Raw genomic sequence first — 26,767 nt, 5'->3', positions numbered from 1 at the left:
GCTGTCCTGCTGATCCTCAGCCTCTAATGCTTTTACCCATAGACCCTGAACAAGCATGTCGATGAGATGTTTCTAACTAAAGTCTGACTGGATTAGCCACATGCTTGTTTCAGGTATATGATTCAGACACTACTGCAGCCAAAAAAGATCAACAGGACTGCTAGGCAACAAGTATTGCTTTAAGGAAATAAATATGGCAGCCACCATATCCCTCTCACTTCAGGTTCCCTTTAAGAGGTTATACAAAATGGAGCGTGCAGTGCTTTCCTCATGATCCCCACACAGGAAGCCAGGTATTTCTGGCTTATTAGTTTAGTCAGTGATTAACTCAGGAAAGGAAAGCCATAAAATGTGCTTTTTTTTTTTACATAGAGACCTGAAGTACGGTTTACAGAACCACTGTGAATGTTTACAGGATTCAAATAAAGTAAAGTCTATACAGTCTGCATTTCAAATGCCAACCAAAGTCTTCTCCATTGTGAGGAACAGCTTGTGAGTGTGACATTAAAGTGTACCTGCCTGGAGAAAAAAAGTTAGATACTTAGGCCCTGTTCAGACTATGCGCGTTTGCAGGATGCATAGAGATGCAAAGAAAACGCAAGTTGAAAAATGCATGCGCTTGCATGAGTTTTTTTTGCGTTCTAATGCGTTTTCTATTGCATTTTTCACACAGGAAACACACAGAACACAGAACTGCATGCAGCAATGCGGACGAGAAACGTATGCGTCTCATACGCATACATGTGAACCAGCCCATTGAAAAACATTACTAGCTGTTTCTATGCGGAAACTCGGCCCGTATGCATTCTCTAAAAATGGCTAGGAACGCTCATAGTCTGAACGGGGCCTTACTTTAGAAGTGGTAAGTCTCTGGATTGTCCAGAGCCCCCCACCATCAGTTTGCCATTTCAGCGCTGGGACCCTCTGAATCTATTTAACAAGGGCTTGTTGAATAGGCTTGCGCGGGTGCAAGATGCTCGCGTCAGTGCGGCTATGCTCATTCACAGATAGGGGCGTGTTGGAAAGAAGAAGAGGGTCCCATCGACAAGTGACGGGCTCAAAGAGGTTCTCCTATAGTGAGGTTAGTATCTAACGTTATTCTATTTATATTATTCTTCAGTTTTAGATGAGGAAGGGTTATTGTGACCCCACTGGCCAGATTCTGCCTCACCTCCCCTCACTTGTGACACTCTTGAAAGTGAGGCAGCAGATAAAATCTCTAGTGGCATATGCGGCAATAAAACCTGACAGAGGCTTAACCCTCCTGGCGGTTAATTGTTTTTGCCAAAAAGGCAAAAATCCTTTTTTTTTTTGTTTTTGTTTCATGTAAAGCTACCAGAGTGGTAGCTACATGAAACACCACTAGAGGACGCATGTGTCCCTCTAGTGCATTCGTCGCTGGCATCAATAGCAAACAGGGGAACGCGTATATAACACGCTCCCCTGTTTGGCTTCTCCTGTCGCCATGGCGACGATCGGAATGACGTCATGGACGTCAGCCGACGACGTCAGACGCCTCCGATCCAGCCCATAGCGCTGCCCGGAACTCATTGGTCCGGGCAGCGCAGGGCTCTGGCGGGGGGGGCCTCTTGCGCCGCTGCGTGCGGGCGATCGCCGCAGAGCGGCGGCGATCAAGCTGTACGCACGGCTAGCAATGTGCTAGCTGCGCGTACAGCATTTTAAATGAAGAAAATCGCCCCACCAGGGGCTGAGATATCTTCCTGCGCGGCATAGCCCGAGCTCAGCTTGGGCTTACCGCCAGGAAGGTTAAAACCCTCTCCACTCCTCTGACCCTTTTCTAAGCAACTGGAAGTGATTTAATCCCCCCCCCCCCATTTGGACCAAGACAGCAATAAAAACCCTCAGATACCAACTTTTCATGCTCTATCCAGAAAAAATAAATAAAAAAAAAGTGAAGATAAGCTATTGCCTTACATGTGAAGCATTTGGAAGCATCTTTTGGCATTTGTATGCATTTATAGGATATCCTCAATATTATGGGGAAGCTACACAAATCTCAGCTTATTCCCAGTATTCCTGGCCTTTCTAGCCTATGCCCTGAATTATGAAGACATTCCTACATTTTACACACGCCTCAGACAAGGGGAACTCTGCAAGGTGAGCTCAGCATGGAGAGCTGCTGGTAACGCCTGTTAATACTAAACATTAATATCAGTCTCAAGGTCAGGTGGAAACAGGGCTAAAAGCTTTGTTTACTCCCATGAGTGTGGTCAATTAATTACCCTTCTAATTAAAACATAATAAATTATTAAAAGCTGCAATACATGCAAATTAAAGGATAACAAAAGTTTATGAGTTGAAGTGGGATACAAACATACTATAAACAATACGAATCATAGTATGACTATTCTATAAGCCATACATTGGCATATCCACACAGAACACGAATGTGCAGCTGGATCTCTGCTCTGCTATCGGATTGTATTCCTTTCTCATGAAAATAAACCATTGTATGTTTCAATGCACAGAGAACTGCAACAAACTCCTACCATGATCTGCAGTGTTATGTGAAGGTGAGAAGTGATACATATCTGTCCTGAAGTGGAATGTGTGGCATGCTGATAAGTGTCAGCGGAGTCCCTTCTTACCTGACAGACAGAGGTGCACCTTGCAGTGGAGCTGAGCTGTAACACCTGATCCACAAAGCTGCACTGGGCGTGTGTAGCCAGCTCTCCCTCTGACTGATCACACCTCTCCTGCCCCAGACCAATCACTCAGCCAGGTGTGGGTGTGAGAAGTCTGTGCTGTCACCTGGGCAGTGCTAGCTGATGACTAGCCTGGCTGTGCTGTCCCATTACATACTGTGAGTGCAATAGGCTGTTCACTCTTCTGTTTATACAAGGAACCAGAGGAGACTGGCACAGTCATGCTTAACTGGCAAATCTAGATGAGCTGCTAATAATAATCTGACTTCTTCATAGATTACCTACATCTGCAGGAACTACAATAATGAAGGACAACGCAGAAGTTTGCACAGGGCTCACCTGGACAGACAGACTGATTGTTCAAGCAGGAGTCACACATAAAAATACACATAATGCTTCCCAATGCAGTGGGAGCGATGTGCGTTTTCCCGCAACTGTAAATGAAAAAAATGTTGCTCCTTTTTTTTCACACATCGCGTTCAAGTCCCTATTGCCGATAGTCAGCTGTTCTCCACTGGCTGGCGGCCAACAGTGTAGATACAAGTGTGTCCCCTGCCTAACTAGCCTGTTCTGAATCTGATCAGCCCTGTGCAAAGTTCCAGTCAGTGACGTAGCAATAGGGGATGCAGAGGTTCCAACCGCACCGGGGACTTTGGGCCAGAAAGGTTCTGAAGGGCCCTCACTCAGTCGCTGTATTAGCTCTCTATTAGTCCTGAGCTGGTAATAATCACTTCTATAGATGCTTAGAATAGGGGTAATCATTAACAACAAACCGTTCCCCAATCCCTTCTTGCACCTCTGACACTGTGGCTGTCCTTGGCAGGTTTTGGTGCGCCGTATCAACTGCTATGTATAGAGTGCTTGGGGGAACAATGTAAAACCCACACCGGGGCCCAAAGCACCTTAGCTACTCCAGAGGCTCCAGTTCAAACTACATTCACTTTATTTATTTTATTTTATTTGTTTCCTTTCAACCGGTAAATATGATCATTAATTACATTATTTTCTGTTGGCCTCTTTTACACAACGCTTGTTGGACAGTTCAGCCACTGAGCACCTTCTGGCTGCATACAATTGATTTTTGAGTTTGTAGCCTCGCACATGTTAGTGCATGACAAGAGGTGTGGTTACCGTTCAGCAAAAAAAAAAAAAACAGTTCAGAGCACAGCTGAGGCTTCACACAGATGTGACTCAATACAGAGGCCCGCCTCTCCACTGCCTGTGCCAATCACTAGCAAGCATCACACCAGTCCAAGGGAGCAACTGACAGCTTGTTATCTCCCCTCCCACATTCCTGCTCCTCAGTGATTGGCTGCAGGCAGTTCAGTATGACACAAGGCTATGAAAGGAAATACACCTCACCCCTCTGCAGAAGCGGCTAAAATACCATCAATGCTTTACTCACATTGTTTACAAAGCAAGCTAGATATGAGAGTGCAGTTTCTAGGAGAAAAAAAAGAGTAAGGGAGGAAATGACATTATGATTGGCTTCAGTCAGAGGCAGTAAAGATGGAAAATGCCAGGTACAGTTTACTCTTTGTTTACTACATAAAATTCACTGAAATCAAACCATGGACAGTACAATACATATGTTATGTAAGTAGAACAAGTAATTTATCTACTTATAAGTGTTTTTCTTTCTGGGATAGTATGCCTGTCCCTGCTGCTTTAATACTACAGTATGTAGGTGATTAAAGACTGTGCAAGCAACATTATGTATAAAGAAACAGGTTACTTGCTGCAAAACACTGTTAAGATGAATCCAAGTGGGCAGGCAGGACAATAGCACGTCACTGGCTCACCACACCTTGGATTCAAATGTCACATGTGCTGTGTGCCGAGCATCACTGAACAATGTGCTTTATATGCTACGTCTAGTGTTGTGGTGTAAATTACATCATCCTGTTTGTAGATGTCTTTATCTCTCATACAGTTTGCTCTTGTGCCTCAATGCTTTGTAGCTGGGGATTTTCTATCTAAATCAACCTTGAATGATAGCAAGGCCTGGAATAAGTGACAGGAGGGAGCATAAGGAAGGCCAACATGATAGTGCTGGACATAGTCCGGCAGGGTGAGGGTTAAGTGTTGGAGAAAGAGGCAGGAAGTGGTAGGAGGAGGCGTGACAGGACAGAGCTGGGAGAGAGAGAAGGAGCTGGAAGGAAGGGAGGAGTCAGAAGCCAAAGGGAGACGCAGGAGAAAGTTTGAACTTGGCTGCTCCTGTTTATCTATGATGGAGGACGTGGAGAGTTTGCTGCAGATGGTCCGGACGGAGGCCGCAGCCCGCGGCCCCTCACGGGTCGCAGAGCAGATGACCAGGATGGCGGGTGGGGCGGATGGAGAGCCTGGAGGGCGCAGCAGTGCGCGCATATCGCGACCGCCGGAGCGGCTGAGCCCCAGCCCATCGCACAGAGGGACTAGGCGGAGCGGAAGTCCGTCTCAGGGTCCGCCGGCTCCCCCCAAGAAAAAAGGAAAAGCAGCAGGCGGAAGAGCGGCGGAGCAGCCGGAGTCGCATAGGGAGGAGGAACGACCGGGCACCAGCGCTAGCAGTGACGGGATGACGGGCCAGGGAGATGCTGGGCCCAACGAGGAACAGCCACACGGAACGCAAGGGGCACAGCACACGCCAGCAACCCCGGCTGGGCGTCCGCAAAAAGGCGACACACGGAAGAAGGGAGGCAGCAGCACCAGGGCACAGAAGGCCGCAGCGCAACCAGCCTCAAGCCAGAAGAAGGCCCAGCAAGCGGGGAGCAGAGGTACTGGCAAGGGGAAGCAGGCGGTGAAGACCACCACGCCGGAGACAGCCCTGCGGTCACAGAGGAAGGGGTCTAGCGGCCAGCCAAGTGACCAAGGGGGCAGGGTAGCCACCCGAAACAGGCCCTGTTCGCCATCCCCACCCCGCAGAGCAGGAAGAGGCGAGTCCTCCAGGGGCCACGAGTCGGAGGTACAGCAGAGGAGGGACAACGGCGGCACGGAAAGGGGTCGAGGGAGAGAGGCCAACCGGCACAGGAATGTCAGCGGATCGGCCCGCACGGGCGATACCGCATCCGAGGGGTCCGGGGAGGACGAGGAACCGAGGAGGGAGAGTCCAAGGGTCCCGGAGGATCGTGGGGACCATCCGGTACAGCGAGGTGAGCCAATGTACAGAGCTACCAATTCCTTAAATGCTGGTGTGAGTAGAGGGGTGGGAGGCGAAAGCGAGGGGTCTAACCAGGCAATAGGGAGCAATTTGTCGAATTTAGGAGAAGGTTCAGGTGCGGCGTTGTCAATGATGACGTCGTTATTGTTGAGTATTCGAGATACCCTGCAAGGTCAGACGGCTACGAGGTCCACTCCTGTAGCAGCGTGGTCAGGACCTGCGCAAAGGGCGATAGTTGCAACGCCACCTGAAGTGACGCAGGTTAGGCAGACTAGTGTACAGACAACTACGGGGTCGACTCAGACACTTGAGACGACGGGGGAAAAAGACACAGAAATGATTCGCCTATCAGATAAGGCGCAAGGTGATGTTTACTTATGTATGAGGGGGCCTATGGGTAAGCATTTGAAACCAGAAGTGCGTGAAAAAATTTGGAAAGGGGAGTACATTGAGATTTTCTCATTGCTCCCTTTGGGTAAGTTCAATTTAGATAGGGGCAGAATTGATGAGACCAAAAAAGAGGACGAAGAGCGTAGGAGGTATCGCTTGATACCGAGGACGTTCCAAAACTGGTACCAAGCCTTTGCGATATATGCGAGCGTGCTAGGGGAGAAGCAACCGGAGTGCTGTTCAGCACTTTTTTGCTATTTTGATATGATCGGGGAGGCTCATAGGATGTATGGTGGAAACGCCTGGTTGAGGTATGATGAACAATTCAGGCAAGAAAAGGCTTTTCACCCAGGTATTAGGTGGAATCATAAGAACATCGATTTGTGGATGAGCCTGATGATTCCAGGCACGAGAGCAAATCAGCCCTTTCAGGGGACGGCCAGCAGCCCTGGATCAGCGGGTCAGCTGGCCAATAGAAAGCCTGGGGTCTGCTGGAAGTTCAATGAAGGGGCATGCAAATTTGGGAGCACATGTCGCTTTAAGCACGAATGCTCAGCCTGCGGTGGAAGTCATACGGTCACAAAATGCCACAGAAAGGGAAAGGGCCAGTACGCAGACTCCTCTGGAAAAAGGGAGGAGTCCGGTGAAGGTAGCAAGGATGGAACAGTACCTAAATAGATTCCCTGATACGGAGGTAGCTGAGTTTTTGCGAAAGGGGTTTACGGAGGGTTTCAGAATCCCTAGCTTTGGGGTCCTGAGTTCGCAACCCCCATTTCGCAACTTAAAATCAGTTACGGCCCATCCGGAAGTGGTATCGCTGAAGTTGGAGAAGGAGGTGAGTTTAGGTAGAATGTCCGGCCCCTTTCAGCAACCCCCTGTGGAAGATTTGGTAGTGTCGCCTTTAGGTTTGGTTCCTAAGAAGGAGCCGAATTCATTTAGGTTAATACACCATCTGTCATATCCAAAAGGCGCGTCAGTAAATGATGGGATTGACCCGGAATCCTCCTCAGTAGTTTACACGTCGTTCGATGCGGCGGTTCGATTGGTGAAACGTGCAGGGCAGGGCGCCTTGTTGGCCAAAACGGATGTGGAAGCGGCTTTTCGATTATTACCGGTCCACCCCGCAAGTTGCAGGTTGCTTGGTTGTTTCTGGGAGGGGGGTTATTATATCGATCGTTGTTTACCAATGGGTTGTTCGATTTCATGTTCTTATTTTGAGCGGTTTAGCTCTTTTGTGGAATGGGTGGTGAAGGACGAGTCGGGGCTCCGGACGGCCATTCACTACCTGGATGATTTTCTATTCGTGGGCCCGGCTGCGTCACGTGATTGCGCACATTTACTGAATACAATGAGGTGGGTATGTGACAGATTGGGCATTCCATTAGCAGAAGAAAAGACGGAGGGCCCCCAGACAATCATAAAATTTCTCGGGATCACGATAGACTCCATTGAGATGGAATGCAGGTTACCCGAGGACAAAGTGACCGATTTGCAGGGTACTATAAAAAGAGTCCTTGGCTGTAAGAAGGTTACCCTACAAGAGCTGCAGTCTCTTTTAGGGAAGTTAAATTTCGCCTGCAGGATCATGCCCATGGGCCGGATTTTCTGCAGGCGATTGGCAAGGGCTACTGCAGGCATTCAGCTGCCTCATCACAGGGTTCGTCTGGTAACGGCACATAAGCAAGATCTGCGCATGTGGCTGTCCTTTCTGGAGGAATTCAATGGGCGGTCCCTTTGGATGGACGAGAGTACGGGCAATCATGATTTGGAGTTGTTCACGGATGCTGCAGGATCGTGTGGGTTCGGGGCCTTCTTCGCAGGTAAGTGGTGCGCGGAAGCATGGCCAGGGCGCTGGGTGCAGTTAGGTTTTACAAAAAACCTACTGCTACTTGAATTGTTTCCTATTCTGGTAGCGGTAGAATTGTGGGGTACGTTGCTTCGGAACAAGAGGATTCGCTTTAACTGCGATAACCTAGGTGTGGTGACAGCGGTCAACAGCCTGTCAGCATCCTCACCTCCGGTAGTGAAGGTCTTGAGACAGTTGGTTCTCAGTTGTTTGAGATATAACCTGTTCAATTTTGCCGTTCACTTGCCGGGGGTGGAGAATGATGTGGCTGACGCTCTTTCTCGGTTTCAATGGCAGAGATTCCGGGACGTCGCGCCGGGAGCAGATCGGCAAGGGGAGTCTTGTCCCTTGGATTTGTGGGAGATACCCCTGGGCCCATAGGAGAGTGGATATCGAACTCATTGTCAGAGGCCACCTGGTCGGCATACACGACAGTGTGGAGACAATGGAGTGAATTACAGCACCAGTTCGGAAGGGGCGAGACGGAACAGGATCAAGTGTATCTGCTGTTACAGTTCATGGCTATGAAAGGAGCGGAGGGAGTATCTGCATCGGCGTTATCAAAAAACTTGTCAGCACTTTCTTTTGCATTTAAATTACAGGGATTGCCGGACGTGACAAAGGATTTTAGGGTGCGTATGGCACTAAGGGGTTTCAGGGCGCAGCAACGGATACCAGAGAACTCCAGGCGTCCAGTCACGTTCCAGCTGCTTGAGTCGCTGGTGAACAGACTGGGATCACTGTGCAAGTCAGGGTATGAGGAATTGCTGTTCGGGGCGGCTTTCTCGCTCGCGTTTTTCGGGGCATTTAGGATCAGTGAACTGGTTAGTAAAGGGAAGCATTTCTCTGGAGGTATACTGCGGGAGGAGGTTAAGCTTCTTTCAGAATCTGTGGAAATTTTTCTCCGTAGATCAAAGACGGATCGTGCTGGTGTAGGTAGGACAATTTATTTATTCCAGATTAGTGGGTCTGCAGCATGCCCAGTTTTCAGGGTCGCAGAGTTTTTAAGGGTACGGAGCAGAAACGGTCTTTCCTTTCTGTGTCACGAGGATGGATCTTCTTTATCTAAGTACCAGTTTACGGCAGTCTTTAGGAAAGCTTTAGCCAGTTTGGGGTTAGCCGAAAGGGAATTTGCGTCTCACTCGTTCAGGATAGGGGCAGCAACGGAAGCGGCCAGGTGGGGGCTCGCGGACGAGCATATAAAGCGAATAGGAAGGTGGGAGTCATCCCGGTTTCTGCTGTATGTTAGGCCGCATTTGATTTAAGTATTATAACACGTTTTAGTTTGTGTAGTTAGTTGGTGGTTGGTTTTCCCTCTTTTCCTTTTCTTTTTCTTTCAGTGATTGGCATCTCCCCTCGGCTGGTATGGATTATGGGGCACTCCTATGTGTCAAGGGGTGCCCAGCGAGCTGCTGTAAGACCGGACGGTCGGCAGCTAGGCATTCCAAGAGCAACGGCGAGGCTGAGATGGATTGGTTTCCCAGGTTTGATGTGGGACAAGGTGCTGCCAAAAATACGGAGTCTGGTGACGCAGGACAGAGCACCAGATGTCCTAGTTATACACGCGGGAGGCAATGATTTGGCCACAAGGACCACGAGAGCAATAACCAAGGAGATAAAAGGTGATCTTTTGGAACTGCGCTCTACTTTACCCGACACGGTGATCGTGTGGTCGGAGATGGTGAGTAGGAGCAAGTGGAGACTGGCACGATCAGTCGAGAGGGTTAATCGAGCACGAAAGAAGCTCAACAGAGAGGTGTCTCGGTGCATAGTACAACACGGGGGTGTGGCGGTTAGGCATTTAGAGCTAGAAGTGGATACGGTGCTATTTTTGGAGGTTGATGGGGTTCATCTGAACCCCATCGGGATAGACTTGTGGTCGTTAGCTTTAGAAGAGGGAATTCAAAAAGCCTTAGCGGTGCGGGCGGCGCAAGGGTGAGGTTTCCCCCTTGTTTGCTGTGGCGGGGCAAGGTGTCTGGAGAATGGTGAAGGAAGGATGACTTTGAGGATTTCACTTAGGTGACTTCCTCACGTAACAAACTAATGGAGCGATAAGAAGAACAGTTGATAAGGGGCATGCCGCTGTTCCCGAGTCTGTTGGTGCGGCTGGGGGCCGGATTGAGCCGCATGCCCAGAAAGAGAATGTGTTGTTTAATTTCGATTGTTGAAGTAGCTCTGGACGCTTTGCCCTGCAAGTGAATAGTTATCGTTTTATATTAAAATGTTATTAAGGTTAATAAATGGGCTGCATTGGCCTTAAAATTCCAAAGTCAAATATGCAGTCCGAGTGTTTTGTATTAAACATAGAGTTTTGATGTTATTTAAGGAAAAGGGGGGAAGTAAAATTAAGGGGTTGGTTTGTCCGCAGGACGGCAATTGGTCATGCACATATCAAGCAAGGCCTGGAATAAGTGACAGGAGGGAGCATAAGGAAGGCCAACATGATAGTGCTGGACATAGTCCGGCAGGGTGAGGGTTAAGTGTTGGAGAAAGAGGCAGGAAGTGGTAGGAGGAGGCGTGACAGGACAGAGCTGGGAGAGAGAGAAGGAGCTGGAAGGAAGGGAGGAGTCAGAAGCCAAAGGGAGACGCAGGAGAAAGTTTCCCGCCCACCCGCCCGTTAAGGGTAGATAGGTAGGTGGTTTGTCATTGCAGCTGGCGGGGCAAGGTGTCTGGAGAATGGTGAAGGAAGGATGACTTTGAGGATTTCACTTAGGTGACTTCCTCACGTAACAAACTAATGGAGCGATAAGAAGAACAGTTGATAAGGGGCATGCCGCTGTTCCCGAGTCTGTTGGTGCGGCTGGGGGCCGGATTGAGCCGCATGCCCAGAAAGAGAATGTGTTGTTTAATTTCGATTGTTGAAGTAGCTCTGGACGCTTTGCCCTGCAAGTGAATAGTTATCGTTTTATATTAAAATGTTATTAAGGTTAATAAATGGGCTGCATTGGCCTTAAAATTCCAAAGTCAAATATGCAGTCCGAGTGTTTTGTATTAAACATAGAGTTTTGATGTTATTTAAGGAAAAGGGGGGAAGTAAAATTAAGGGGTTGGTTTGTCCGCAGGACGGCAATTGGTCATGCACATATCATGTTTTCATTTACATTTGCTGTTACAGAAGCTGTGACACTGTTTTACACATATTAGCTGGCCGTGACATATTTCACTAAAGCATTCTCATCCTTCTGAGCTCTGCAGATAAAATGCTGATCTTGAGAAATGCCATTGAAGAGCAGTAGAGAGAATCTGCTCACTTCAAACATATTTTTTTTCCTCGACCATTAGACACACCTAGGTTTAGAGGACAAAACCAGGGGGAAAAATATATATACTAAACCTGGTGCATCCATGGTGAAGGGGAAGCTTGTGGATTATGCCTCCTTTGCACCCCATGCCCCCTTGTACCTCTTGTCTCCCCGTGTCCTCTTCTGTCCTTCTTGTGTTTTCCGCTATGCCCTTTTGTGTCCTCCTCTATGCTCCTTTGTGTCCCCCTGTCCTCAGTTTGTCCCCCTGTGTCTTCCTCTGCATGGCCACAGTACAGGTAGTCCCCGACATTGCAGTAGGTTGGAGGTTTGTATTGGCAGGCGTTCACAAGTTAGGAACTTCCTGCATTCGGACTACAAGATGCAGTCACTTTTCCCCCCACTTTGGGGGGATAAAAGTGAGTCTTGTAGTCCCACAAATACAGTATATTGCACTGCAATCTCACATCGCCCTCTTTTCCATCATGCCTGGTCACCCTTCCAAATAATAACTAACAGGTGAAGGAAGGGGTATATAAAACCATTTCTCTGCCTTGGGCCCTGCACTATAGAATGACTAACCTTTTTCTGATCCAAGCAAATGTGGCTTTGGTAGGAGTACAGCAAAGGCAAGAAAGAATAGGAGGGCCCTGCCCCAGGGGCAAACGCAGGATTTTTAAGGGGGGGGTTCCTGAAAGGTCCAGAAGCACGTATGTCCCGAGTGCTTCCGAATACAGGTGGCTCCATACTGCCCATGCACAAAAGTGCGCTGGCGTATTACGGAGCTGCCTATCTTTGGAAGTACTCAAGGACACGAGTGTTTCTGAGGGCTTCTGGTAGCAGCAAATGTGAACGGGGGACAGCGCTGGAACAACTCCCCAAGAGAGGAACAGGAGATAGACTTAGTTTGAACAATTCAGTGGAATATGCTACATAGTTTCACATAGCGCAAGCGATACCCATATGATGCAGGGATATATGCATCTGCGGAAGATGTCGGCGCTACATAAATACTAAATAATATTATTTTGCCTCACCAGGATTGCACTTTTATTTAGCTTTCCTGTAAGACAAGAACACACAGTCAGCCAGCCAGCACTAGGGGAAGAGGGAAACAAAGGTGAATGAGAGAGGGCTGGTGCACACCACTGTTGATTTGAAAAACGCTCAGAAGCACTCTTGATTTGAAAAGCGCTTGGCTAATGTTACCCTATGAGGGTGTTCCCACAGCAGCGTTGTGATTTTTTCAAAATCGCAGGTATACTGCATGTAGCATGTTTTTGAGCAATTCATTCAAAAATCGCTCTGAAAATCACTTCACAAAATCACACTCACAAATTGCTAGCGATTGCTATTGTCATTTTGGCGTGCACTAGCCCAGAGAGAGGAGTGGAGAAATTGAGAATAGCCTGAGATGGAGCAGAGAACTTATCTGTATTGCAGTCCCACATCAGACAGGCTACTTGCCTGTAATCAGACTCCTGTCCCTGTCAGTCTCTCACACAAGTCAGAAAGAAGCCCTCCTGGAGTCTAGGGACTGTCAAAAACTTTTCAGCTTGTTATCCACAGTTCCACACCTTATCCACACATGCAGTCATTATAACAATGGGGAGAGACCAGACAGATGTTTGCCCACAGACCCTGAGTCCAGGCAAGCTCTGCATCATGCTGTGCATATTTACCAGCTTGCCTGCACTCTAATTTCATCATGTCTGACACTTCTGTGCTGTGGAGAGTCCAGGACTCCATAATCAACATTCTCTCACTGTAGGCTGCATCTTCTTGTGAGGGTTGTGAGGGAAGCTCGGCTGCCTCTCTCATTCTATTAGCTGGAGGGAAGCACCAGAAGTAAGAAGGGAGGGAGAATGAGGCTGTTTATATTATGCGGGCTTCCCTGGCTGAATACACAGCTCAGTGCAGGGGGGAGGTTCCAGACACCCGGAACAGCCCCCTGAGTTCGCCAGTGCGCCCTAATGATTTTATAGCACAGACACCAATAAAACAACCTGATGGAGCTTATCCAATAAGATTGCAGAACAGTGGATAGCATCAGAGAATATTCTTTTCCCTTTTGGGACTAATTGGACCATATCTTGTAAGGGTGTTTTGCCTTTCTCTGGATCAACAGTGATATGTGAGGGAGCAGGCTGGTGTTGTTCCTTATTTTCAGGTTGAACTTGAAGGACGTATGTCTTTTTTTAAACCCAAATAACTATGTTGTATGAATAAGTGATCAAGCGACCTTAGGCTTAATTTTTCTTTTTTAATTATCTGTTGTTAGGACTGGGACACAAGATTTTGGCAGCTTTTTTTGATCGCTGCAAAATCGTTGGCGATTCCAATAAATGCTTTTGTCAATGTATCTAAAAGGTGGGGATCTTACTAGTGCGATTGCAATTAGGGTTAATCGCAATTGCAGGACATACAGCATTTTGGGCGCATTTGCACTCATTATGTATAGAAGCGCTGCAAAATCCCTTTAACTACTTGAAGACTGCCCCACGCCAATGGGCGTGGTTGCGGCGACATCCCCAGGACCGCCTAACGCCAATTGGTGTCAGGTCCTGGAGCTCTGTTTTGCCGGCAATCGCATGCGCGCGCATCGCCCGGCATGCTTTGCAGCGCCCCTCTGTCTTCAGCCTGCCGGCCAATTAGCAGCGCCGTCGGGCTGTGATCTTTCAAACAGGCCAATGGAAAGTGTATAATACACGTTGTAATGTAAACAACGTGTATTATACTGGCTGCCTCCTCCTCTGGTGGTCACAGCGTTTCCGGACGACCACCAGAGAGGATGGCAGCTATGCTTGTGAGTTCCCCACACTGATCCTGCTCGATTCCCCACCCGATCGCCGCTGATCACCCCCCACTGCCCCCTCACTGCCCTGACAGGCGTCTGACTGAGGTCTGAGTGACATCTGGTCGCCTGCCACAGCTCTGTTTGAGGTCTGAGTGAGATCTGAGTGACATGTGAGTGACATCTATTGCCTGTGCACTGTTTTTTGACATCTGATTGATTGATTGCATTGTGATTGGTTTTTGATCATCTCTGATTGCCCTGTGATTTCAATTGCTGTTTACATTGGATGGCATCTGACAGCTGCACAGTGATTGACATCCGATTTCCTGTTTTCACTCTGATTGGCATCTCATTGGCCTCTTGGTTGGGTCTGATTGACCTCTGGCTGTTTGTAATTGCTTCTGATTGCATTTGATTGTTTTCAATTGCTATCTGATTGCCTCAGATTGTATCTGATCACACCCCCTCGTCACTATCTTAGTGATCTAAAAACAGGCCAGTGAGTTAGCTAGGGCCCTTTGTTAGGTAGTTAGCGCCCAGCTCACTACACCGCAGTCACTAATTAGCGTCATCACTGTCGCTAATCAGCATTGTCACTATATAGTATCTGTAAGTGATACTGATAAGTACGTTAAGGTCACTTTAGAGTAGGATCCGCTAAAAACGCAGTGTTTGCCCGATCAGGCCTGATCGTTTGGCCGCACTTGCGTTCAGCCCGCCCCACCGCAGTGACAGAAATTGTTATTTTCTGATCACTGCAAAAACACAGTAGCTGCAGCGCTCTAAAGATCAGTTTTGATTTTTTTTATTGAAACTGAGCAACCGCAGCTTTTTAGTTCACAAGCACTCCTGGGTAGTCTCAGAGGAATACCCCGTAAATTTAGCATCCCAAAATGGCAAGAAAGGGGTATTCCCTGCAAGAGGCCTACATGATTCTGGCCGAGTTGGGTGAGAGTGATTGGGACTTCCAATCCGACGAATCATCCGGCTCAGAATACGAACCTGTAGAGGACAGTGACTCTCTGACCGATAGCGATGATGACGAGGTTGGGGTCCCTGCTAGCACCAGGTGTACCCGACCCCATGTCAGTGGACCGCAGGTGGCACAGGATCAAGCTCAAGGGCAGCAGAGTGGTGCTAGTGCTGATCCAGGTTTTCATGGTGAGGCATGCACCAGCAGTGCAGCACATCCTGGACTTGGAACCAGTACTCCTGTAGACCCTGGTGAAGTGGCGAACACCAGCATGGCAGTTGAAACTGGTTCGGTGGCACGTGCAGTAAGATCCCAGTCGCAGCCACCAGGAACACGGGCCCGTAGAACCCCTACACTCCCAGAGGTGCTGGCAAATCCCGATTGGCAACCCCCTCGTTTCGCCGCACCCATAGTGCCCCCTTTCACCACCCAGTCTGGAGTCCAGGTGGAGACAGATCATCTAGGATCGGCCCTAGATGCTTTTCATCTAATCTTCACCGAGGATCTTTATGACTTAGTCGTGGCAGAGACCAACCGTAAGGCCACACAATTTATCACCGCCAATCCGAGCAGCTTCCATTCCTAGCCGTTTCGGTGGAAACCAGTCACAGTTTGCGAATTTAAAGTCTTTTTGGGCCTTCTCCTCAACATGGGTGTCAGGAACCGGCCCGCGGCACGCCTGCGTATACTATTCCCGACTGCGGGTTTGACCAGATTAAGCGGGGAACAGCCTTATTTAAGCTACAAACAAGGCTGGAACCCCTCAAACACTTCCCACTGCCACCACTAGCGTTGCTAGACACGTTCACTCAGCTATCGAGTGCTCAATACGCAATCTGCGTTTTCGTATTTGGGTCAGCTCTGCGCTTAGGCCAAATACGAGAGCGCCACGCACACACACACCGTTGCAATCTTACACTATAGTGACGCAAAACCACTAACAGTCATTCCGAACGATACCTTTAGCTACTCGCACTGGCGTTTCGAACGTTGGGTCAGCTGCGCGCTTTAGGCCAACGTATGACAAACGCCCCCACACACAATGCAATTACAATTTCATATGGTAGTGTTGCTCAAGCATACAATTAGGCACGGACTTATACACAGCTATACTGCAGTCTCTTCTAGGCTATGAGTGTTAGTTTAGTACAGCAGACGTCAAGCTTATTAAATAATGATTTATTTCCATAAAAACATAGAACAATGCATAACTTAATATATACAAAAGATTACGAAAAGACAAAGTAAAAATGTTACAAGATAAAAGTTACAAAAATAAGAGGTTACAAAGATAACACACAAAGCGATTTTGCTTACCAAAATAAACGGGAAAATAAACGTACCAGCGTATCGATCTGGTGTTGTTGCGGGGGGTACGCACTTCTGGTCAGGAACCAGGTTAGTTCTAGCCGTGTGAGCTACCTCCAAGAACTACAAGTTGTGGCTATCCTAGCTGCGGTTTTATACTATGAAATACGCCTGGAGGCTGCAACTTCCTTGGGGAGGGGAGGAACTAGTTTTTAATTAAATCTCAGACATAAATGGGATTTCCAGAGATCCACATACATGAAAAGATTTCCCTAGTCCAAGTTACAGGTGACAACCCCATTGTTGACAGTACTTCCTAGCTGATCAAAGATAAGGAGTTTGCACCTCCACCAATAATTCAATTTCCACAGGTAGAAAATGGTATCAAAAGGACTTCACCCCTTCAATAATTTCCAGTAGGCTGTCAAATACATTTCAAACATTCAGGTGTCAGCTTCCCCCTTTCCTCAAGACTCTAGCAGGCTTTCCTTGTATAATGGGACAATGGCTGACACCAGACTCAAAAGCCATGCCAACCAGCCTATTCTTCCTCAATTGACAGCTAATTAGCAGTAGACACAGTTTCCCCTGCTGGACAATGGGGCAGAGGTAATGGACATCTACATACAGAATTACATTAGACTTCAGTTTACTCTGGCCAGGTGACCAATTACTCCCAAGCCCAATACACATCTGAGGTCTTACCCAGTACTAGACAGAAACAGGACAGAAATATGTTCTGTTATTATCCTTAACAGCATCAGCACCCCAATATATCACCACACCTCCACCGTTAACTTGGTGCAAGGCAGACGATCTTCCCAGATCATCCTGCCAGCACCTACACTGTTGGTTCTGCTTGACGGGACAGCCCATCTGCATTCCCATGATTGCTCCCCTTCCTATGTTGAATAGTGAAGCTATATTGTTGGAGAACCAAGCTCCATCTCAGCAATTTTCCATTGTCACCAGAAACCCGATGTAACCAACTAAGAGGGTTGTGGTCGGTGACGACCGTGAATACGCGACCATAGAGGTAGTGCTGCAGCTTTTGTAGGGCCCATACAATTGCCAAGCACTCTTTCTCTATGGTGGCGTAGGCTACCTCCCGGGGTAGCAGCTTCCGACTTAAATACAGAATCGGATGTTCTTCCCCAGTCTGGTTTACCTGGCTTAACACAGCACCTAGGCCAAAGGCTGAGGCGTCCGTCTGGACCACAAACCGTCGGCTGAAGTCTGGCGCTTGCAACACGGGAGGGCTGGCTAGGGCCCTCTTCAGAGCTGTGAATGACTGTTCACATTCTGGCGTCCAGAGAATCTGCTTGGGCAGCTTCTTTTTGGTGAGATCTGTCAATGGCTTGGCAAGGGCACTGTAGTTGGGGACAAACTTTCTATAGTACCCAGCAGTCCCTAGGAAGGACTGAATCTGCTTCTTCGTTTGGGGGGTGGGCCAGGACACAATGGCATCTACCTTCCCAGTATCTGGATGAAGCTCTCCCCCCCCCCACCACATGTCCCAGGTACTGTACCTGTTTCATACCTATCTGACACTTGCTAGGCTTGACTGTTAGTCCTGCTGCAGTGATGCGCCCCAAAACCTGTGACAGCTGTGCTAAGTGGTCGTTCCAGTTGGCGCTAAACACGGCGATGTCATCTAGGTAGGCGACAGCGCAGTGTTCCAAACCTTCCAGGAGACCATTTACAACCCTTTGGAAGGTGGCTGGGGCGTTTTTCATCCCAAAAGGCATCGCATTAAACTCAAACAGACCTGAGGGGGTGATAAAGGCAGAACTCTGCCGTGCCTCCGCTGTTAGAGGGACCTGCCAGTATCCCCGACTCAAATCCACGATTGTTAGATATTGCGCGCCAGCTAGCTTATCTAACAATTCGTCGACCCTCGGCATTGGGTAAGCATCTGACGCAGTTATCAAATTTAGTTTTCGATAATCTACACAGAACCGAGTGGTCTGGTCCCGTTTGGGTACTAGCACTACAGGTGATGCCCATGCGCTGTGCGACCGTTGGATCACCCCTAGTGACAGCATTTCCTCAATCTCCTTGCTGATGTGGGCCTGAACCTCAGGGGAGACTATAGGCTGACTGTCTAACCGGCTTGTTATTTCCGGTGTCAACATGGTGTACAGCCAGGCTGGTCAGACCAGGGCGGGCTGCAAAGGTACCACGGTAAAGGGTCAGCACATCAGATAGCCCAGCCTGCTGCTCTGCTGTCAACTCCGGATTGATCTGCACCTCGGTAACAGAGTCGGTTTCCTGGGTGGAGGCCAGGATGTCAACCAGGGCCTCTGCTTCACCGTCCGGTAGCAAACTGCAGACAGGGAGAGCGCAAGCGGTTCTATCATGATGTTCCTTTAACATATTGACATGGTACGTTTTCAGCTGCTTACCTCGGTCATCCAGCGCGACCACATAGGTCACATCACTAATCTTCCTATGTATGGTATAGGGCCCATCCCAAGCGGCCTGCAGCTTATTCTGTCGCATCGGGTTTAGGACCCATACCTTGCGACCTACCTCATAAACTCTCTCCCTAGCCCCGTGGTCATACCACTGCTTCTGGGTGGCCTGGGCTTGAGTAAGATTCTCTCGCACTAACCCCACCAGGGTGTCCATCTTTTCCCGGAACTTTAGAACGTATTCCACTATGGAGACCCCGGGACCCATATCCTGCCCCTCCCAGACCTCTCGAATGAGATCGAGGGGTCCGCGTACCCTCCTCCCATATAAGAGCTCAAATGGCGAGAACCCGGTGGATGCCTGGGGCACCTCACGATAAGCAAACAGTAAGTGGGGCAGGTATCGCTCCCAGTCTCTCCCTTGCGATTCAACAAACACCCTTAGCATCTGTTTCAGAGTACCATTGAACCGCTCACATAACCCATTTGTCTGGGGGTGGTAAGGGCTGGCCATGATGTGTTCTACATGCATTTGTTTACAGAGGCATTCCATTAGGCGCGACATGAATTGCGGGCCGTGATCGGTGAGCATTTCACGGGGAAAACCGACCCGTGAGAAAATGCGCACCAATGCGTCTGCAACCTTGTCTGCCCGTATGGAGCTCAGGGCTACAGCTTCAGGGTAGCGAGTGGCATAATCGACCACCGTAAGAATGAAACGTTTCCCTGTGCTGCTGGGTATTGCTAGAGGCCCAATTATGTCAACAGCAACCCTTTGGAAGGGCTCCTCTATTATGGGTAAGAGCCTCAGTGGGGCTTTGTCGGTGTCACCTGCTTTGCCGACCCGCTGACAGGCGACACAAGACCGGCAAAAATCAGCAATATCTGTCCCCATGTGGGGCCAATAAAAATTGTGGGCAAGCCGGGATTTGGTCTTGCGGATCCCCAAGTGACCAGCCAGGGGCACCTCATGTGCTATTCTTAATAGCTGCTCCCTGTACCTGTGGGGGACAATCAACTGCCGGTCGGCCTCCTCCACTTCAGACGGCTCAGAGGGAATAACCTCTCTGTACAGTCTGCCGTGCTCCCAGTACACCCTCACTTTGTCGCCCTCCCCCGGTGCCCTGCCCGCCAGACTCCTGAGCTCTTCCAGGCTGCTATCAAGTCGCACAGCCTCGGAGAACTCAGCGCTGTCGGCCACAGGCACCAGGGAGGTGGCAAACCGAGAGGCCTCTGAGTCCTCAGAGCCAGGCTCTGAAGTGGAAGAGCCCGACCCAGTGACATCAGCCCCTTCAGTGGACAATTCGTCTGCTGCAGCCCGGTGAGCACTGCGGGTCACCACTGCAGCTGACGGAGCGTTCACTGTACACATGTCATCATGCAACACATCACATATTACATCAACATTATCTGCATTCATGGTAACAACGTGTCCTCCTCCAGGCCTGGGCACTGGAGACTCACTAGGGCTGGCTCCTAGTACACAGTCCGTAGCCCCTGGGGCCTCACCAGCACTCCCCGCTTGCACAGCATTATCACACAGTACCTTGCAAGAGTCCTGAACTTCTGCGGGGGATGCAGGCTCCATGGGGTTTGGAGTAGGCTCATACCGGGCCACTAACCGTCCCAGGTCAGTACCCAACAAAACGTTCGTGGGGATGGCATCCGTTACCCCCACTTCTTTCATTCCGCTGCCGGCCCCCCAATCCAGGTGGACCAAGGCGGTGGGTATGGCGGGGGTGACACCCCCAACTCCTTTGACAGCCATAGTCTTGCCAGGAATGTACTCCTCAGGGTTCACAAGCTGGGGGTGCACTAGAGTCACCTCTGCTCCAGTGTCTCTTAGACCGGTGGTAACCGTATCCCCAACCGTGACAGGTTGCAGATTCTCTGCATAGCTACCTGCATTCCTGGTGGCACACAACGCATTTCGGGCCCCGCCAGAGTTTGGGGCTTCCTTCTTCTTTTCTGGGCACGTAGCACTGATGTGACCCGGTTTGTTACAGGCAAAACATCTCCGAGTGTCAACGGTGGCTGTTCTACCTCCAGGCGGCTGCGGGACTTGGCTTCGCTGGGTGCTCAGAGGAAAAGGTCTCGCAGGCTTTTCTTCCTTCCAGCTGGGCGCCGTAGTCCTTCGAAAGTCAGATGCTCGATTGGACGTGTAGGCATCAGCAACTTTTGCGGCCTCATCCACGGTCTTCGGCTCTCGGTCCCATACAAACTGCCGGACCTCAACAGGACAAGTGTGGAGGAACTGGTCTTTTATTATCAGTTCCTGCAGGGCATCAAAGGTTTCAACCGACAGTCCTTTTACCCACTGCTGGAAGGCAGTGCGCAGGTTGCAATAGAGTGACCATATTTTTGTGGGTCCAACCTGGGACGGGGAGGGGGGCGTGGGGGGGGCGGCGCGCGCAGCGCGCCGCGGCGAAAAGTGGGAAGGAGTGAGGAGCGTGCAGTGGCGAAGACTGGGGGAGGGGGGTTGCGGCGCGCGCAGCGCCGAAAAAATGGGCGTGGCCATGACATTGTATGGGCGGAGCTAACGTAATGATGTAACAGCGAGGCATAAGAAAGCAGTGTTTACGCCATGATGTGGACAAATGAGACTTTGTATCATGGGTGTGCAGAAACTGTGTGATGCTAATAGTATACCGTAACCACAAAGCAGCAAACATAGCCATCTATGACCATTAAATAATAAATGCAGTAACAGTTACCCCGGACACCAGAAAATAAACGCAATAGGCAACATGTCAGTATAAAATAAATGCAATGCGGGCAAACATGTCAGTACAAAATAAACGCAATGCGGGCAAACATTTCACCAGACAATAAACGCAATGCGGGCAAACATGTCAGTTAAAAATAAACGCAATGCGGGCAACATGTCGGTACAAAATAAACGCAATGCGGGCAAACATTTCACCAGAAAAGAAACGCAATGCGGGCAAACATTTCACCAGAAAAGAAACGCACTGCGGCCAAACATTTCACCAGAAAAGAAACGCACTGCGGCCAAACATTTCACCAGAAAAGAAACGCACTGCGGGCAAACATTTCACCAGAAAAGAAACGCACTGCGGGCAAACATTTCACCAGAAAAGAAACGCACTGCGGGCAAACATTTCACCAGAAAAGAAACGCACTGCGGGCAAACATTTCACCAGAAAAGAAACGCACTGCGGCCAAACATTTCACCAGAAAAGAAACGCACTGCGGCCAAACATTTCACCAGAAAAGAAACGCAATGCGGGCAAACATTTCGCCAGAAAAGAAACGCACTGCGGGCAAACATTTTGCCAGAAAAGAAACGCAATGCGGGTAAACATTTTGCCAGAAAAGAAACGCACTGCGGGCAAACATTTCACCAGAAAAGAAACGCACTGCGGCCAAACATTTCACCAGAAAAGAAACGCAATGCGGGCAAACATTTCGCCAGAAAAGAAACGCACTGCGGGCAAACATTTCGCCAGAAAAGAAACGCACTGCAGGCAAACATTTCGCCAGAAAAGAAACAATGCGGGCAAACAATAACATTTCACTAGAAAAGAAACAATGCGGGCAAACATTTCACCAGAAAAGAAACAATGCGGGCAAACATTTCACCAGAAAAGAAACAATGCGGGCAAACATTTCACCAGAAAAGAAACAATGCGGGCAAACATTTCACCGGAAAAGAAACAATGCGGGCAAACATTTCACCTGGAAAAGAAACAATGCGGGCAAACATTTCACCTGGAAAAGAAACAATGCGGGCAAACATTTCACCAGAAAAGAAACAATGCGGGCAAACATTTCACCTGGAAAAGAAACAATGCGGGCAAACATTTCACCTGGAAAAGAAACAATGCGGGCAAACATTTCACCTGGAAAAGAAACAATGCGGGCAAACATTTCACCTGGAAAAGAAACAATGCGGGCAAACATTTCACCAGAAAAGAAACAATGCGGGCAAACATTTCACCTGGAAAAGAAAGCATTTACTCACCTGGCAGAAGTGTCCGGCCTCTGGCGCGCTGCTCCGTCCCGGGACCGTCTTGTTCCTCCTGCTCTGGTCTCCCGCGCTGACAGGGCTACGGCAAGATGGCGCCCGAAGCCCTGTACTAGTGACACAAATAGGTCTCCAGTACAGGGCTCCGGCAGCCATCTTGCCGTAGCCCTGCTCGCCTGCTGGTGTCGGAAACAGACACCGGAAGAGGAGGCTGGAGCGGGGCTGCAGGCAATGAACTGGCACGGCGTCTATAGACGCCGCTGCCAGTTCATTGAGGAGAGAGTGGCCAGAGTCCCGAGGCCGGGACGTCCCGCTGCTCAAAGCGGGACGTTTCCCGGGACCTCATTAAGCCTGGGACAGCGGACCCCGAATCCGGGACGTGTCCCGGGCAATCCGGGACGTCTGGTCACTCTAGTTGCAAGCATGATCCAGGTAGCTGTCATTAGGACCTCGCTGCACTGTCCTGAAACGTTTGCGATACACCTCTGGCGTGAGGTGGTATCGCGCAATAATGGCTTTCTTAATCGCCTCAAAGTCTGTTTCTTCCTCCTGGGGGAGACTCACAAACGCCTCCAGGGCCTTGCCTCTCAGCCCTGGTGTGAGGTATCTTGCCCACTGCTCACGGGGCACCCCATACTGCCGACAAGTCCTTTCAAACCCCTGTAGGAAAGTGTCTATGTCAGAGTCCTTGTCCATAGCGGGGAACTTATCCAGGGGGATTCTGTGGACTCGCTCACCTTCGCGTTCTGCGGGTCCAGCAGACCGGTTCTGCTGCTGAAGTTTAGCCAGCTCCAGCTGGTGTCTCCGTTCAGCACTTTCCCTCTCGGCCTGGTGTCGCTGTGCCGCTTGTTCCTTCTCTGCCTGTCGGTGCAGTAGGATCAGTTTTAGGCGCAGTTCAGGATCCGCTGAGTTCAGTAGCTGTAGATCGGCTTCCAGAGATGTCATCTCCGTGTTCGGCAGATCGTCCAGGACATCGTCTCCACTCGCGTTCTGCAGCGGGAGCGATTCCTCCTCTGGCGTGTCGTGAGCTGCATCCGCTGACGTTGAAGCACGGGCTTGCTCTGCCTCATCATACTCCTCGAGCGCACGAACTAACTGCTCCTTAGTCTGGCCGCTCACCGTCTCGATGCCTTTGTGCTCACACAGGTTGAGTAGTATCTCTTTGCTTTGCCTTGCATAGCTAGATGCTTTCTGAGCCATCGTGTTGCAAAAGAAAAAGAAAAAAGGGGGGAAGGGAAAGCAAAATACCAAGTGTGTATCTTTGAACCAAAAAAAAAAAACGTATATAGATTCTGCACTGAGTAGACTTCTGTAGGCTAGTTGCTTCTAGCAAGCTTCCAGCCTTTAGTACTCAGAATAGCGAGCTAAACTGCGTACTAATGTACCAAACGATCCCACCACTGCCAGCCAATTATGTCAGGAACCGGCCCGCGGCACGCCTGCGTATACGGTTCCCGACTGCGGGTTTGACCAGATTAAGCGGGGAACAGCCTTATTTAAGCTACAAACAAGGCTGGAACCCCTCAAACACTTCCCACTGCCACCACTAGCGTTACTAGACACGTTCACTCAGCTACCGAGTGCTCAATACGCAATCTGCGTTTTCGTATTTGGGTCAGCTCTGCGCTTAGGCCAAATACGAGAGCGCCACGCACACACACACCGTTGCAATCTTACACTATAGTGACGCAAAACCACTAACAGTCGTTCCGAACGATACTGTTAGCTACTCGCACTGGCGTTTCGTACGTTGGGTCAGCTGCACGCTTTAGGCCAACGTATGACAAACGCCCCCACACACAATGCAATTACAATTTCATATGGTAGTGTTGCTCAAGCATACAATTAGGCACGGACTTATACACAGCTATACTGCAGTCTCTTCTAGGCTATGAGTGTTAGTTTAGTACAGCAGAAGTCAAGCTTATTAAATAATGATTTAATATTCCATAAAAACATAGAACTATGCAGAACTTAATATATACAAAAGATTACGAAAAGACAAAGTAAAAATGTTACAAGATAAAAGTTACAAAAATAAGAGGTTACAAAGATAACACACAAAGCGATTTTGCTTACCAAAATAAACGGGAAAATAAACGTACCAGCGTATCGATCTGGCGTTGTTGCGGGGGGTACGCACTTCTGGTCAGGAACCAGGTTAGTTCTAGCCATGTGAGCTACCTCCAAGAACTACAAGTTGTGGCTATCCTAGCTGCGGTTTTATACTATGAAATACACCTGGAGGCTGCAACTTCCTTGGGGAGGGGAGGAACTAGTTTTTAATTAAATCTCAGACATAAATGGGATTTCCAGAGATCCACATACATGAAAAGATTTCCCTAGTCCAAGTTACAGGTGACAACCCCATTGTTGACAGTACTTCCTAGCTGATCAAAGATAAGGAGTTTGCACCTCCACCAATAATTCAATTTCCACAGGTAGAAAATGGTATCAAAAGGACTTCACCCCTTCAATAATTTCCAGTAGGCTGTCAAATACATTTCAAACATTCAGGTGTCAGCTTCCCCCTTTCCTCAAGACTCTAGCAGGCTTTCCTTGTATAATGGGACAATGGCTGACACCAGACTCAAAAGCCATGCCAACCAGCCTATTCTTCCTCAATTGGCAGCTAATTAGCAGTAGACACAGTTTCCCCTGCTGGACAATGGGGCAGAGGTAATGGACATCTACATACAGAATTACATTAGACTTCAGTTTACTCTGGCCAGGTGACCAATTACTCCCAAGCCCAATACACATCTGAGGTTTTACCCAGTACTAGACAGAAACAGGACAGAAATATGTTCTGTTATTATCCTTAACAGCATCAGCACCCCAATATATCACCACAATGGGTCTCACTAAAAAATGTATTGCGGTCCTATTGGTCTACGCACCCAATCACCCAATACATCACATGCCCATGTATTCTGCTGCCATGTCCAGGCCACGTTTTGAATACATCCTGCGCTTCCTGCACTTCAATGACAATACAACCTGTCATAAAAGAGACCACCCTGACTATGACCGGCTCCACAAAATTCGGCCCCTCATAGACCACCTGTTATCCAAATTTGCAGAACAGAACAGAACATCTGCATAGACGAGTCCCTTGTACATTGTACCGGGCGCCTTGGCATTAAGCAGTACATCCCAAGCAAGCGCGCCCGGTATGGGGTCAAGCTGTATAAGTTCTGTGACAGGGCCACAGGCTATACATATCGTTTTAGGGTCTATGAGGGAAAAGACTCAAAATTGAAGCTGGTCGTATGCCCTAACTACCTGTGGAGCAGTGGCAAGATTGTTTGGGACTTGGTGTCACCCTTGTTCCAGAAGGGGTACCATCTCTTTACGTGCACAATTACTACACAAGCATGGCCCTCTATCAGCATTTACAGATAGTCGGAATTCGCTGCTGTGGCACCGTGCGGCCTAGTCGCCGGGGCTTCCCCCAACGGCTCACTAGTACCCAACTTGCACGAGGGAAGAGGGCTGCCTTGTGTAATGAAAACCTGCTCGCTGTGAAATGGAAGGACAAGAGGGACGTTTACCTTCTGTCCACCATTCACGCAGACACGACAGTCCAAATTCAACGAGCAACTGAGGTTGTTCAAAAACCCCTCGCCATCCACGAATATAACCTTAACATGGGAGGGGTGGACTTCAACGACCAGATGTTGGCTCCCTATTTGGTTTCCCGCAGAACCAGACGCTGGTATAAGAAGGTGTCCGTTTATTTGATTTAGTTGGCAATTTACAACGGTTTTGTTCTCTACAGTATGGCTGGGAGAACTAAAGGAACCTTCCTTCAATTTCAGGAAGAGATCGTTTCGGAACTCCTGTATCCAGGAGGAGCCGTGGCCCAACCCCAAAATGTAGTTAGCCGGCTACATGAAAGACACTACCCTATGTTTTTCCAGGTACCGTTCCCCAAGAAAACGTTGTTGTGTCTGCAGCAGGGCTGGAATAAGGCGTGACACCGCTTTTTATTGTCCCTACTGTTCTGA

General features: G+C 49.1%; 1 protein-coding gene across 2 annotated transcripts in view; it reads right to left on the bottom strand.

The window, feature by feature from the left end:
* TMEM171 (transmembrane protein 171) overlaps positions 1–2,673 on the bottom strand; it is a 29,031-nt gene extending 26,358 nt beyond the window's left edge. The window contains exon 1 of one of the 2 annotated variants that reach the window (XM_068248344.1): positions 2,610–2,673. The gene's annotated coding sequence lies outside the window, so the exon portion shown is untranslated. Of the gene's footprint in view, positions 1–2,510; positions 2,530–2,609 lie in introns of those variants that run through there. The other variant, XM_068248353.1, reaches the window with a different exon arrangement.
* Positions 2,674–26,767: the final 24,094 nt, after the last annotated feature.

The sequence above is a fragment of the Hyperolius riggenbachi genome, chromosome 1 (genome assembly GCF_040937935.1).
Source record: "Hyperolius riggenbachi isolate aHypRig1 chromosome 1, aHypRig1.pri, whole genome shotgun sequence".
Classification (NCBI taxonomy): domain Eukaryota; kingdom Metazoa; phylum Chordata; class Amphibia; order Anura; family Hyperoliidae; genus Hyperolius; species Hyperolius riggenbachi.
This window is presented reverse-complemented; position numbering and strand designations above follow the sequence as displayed.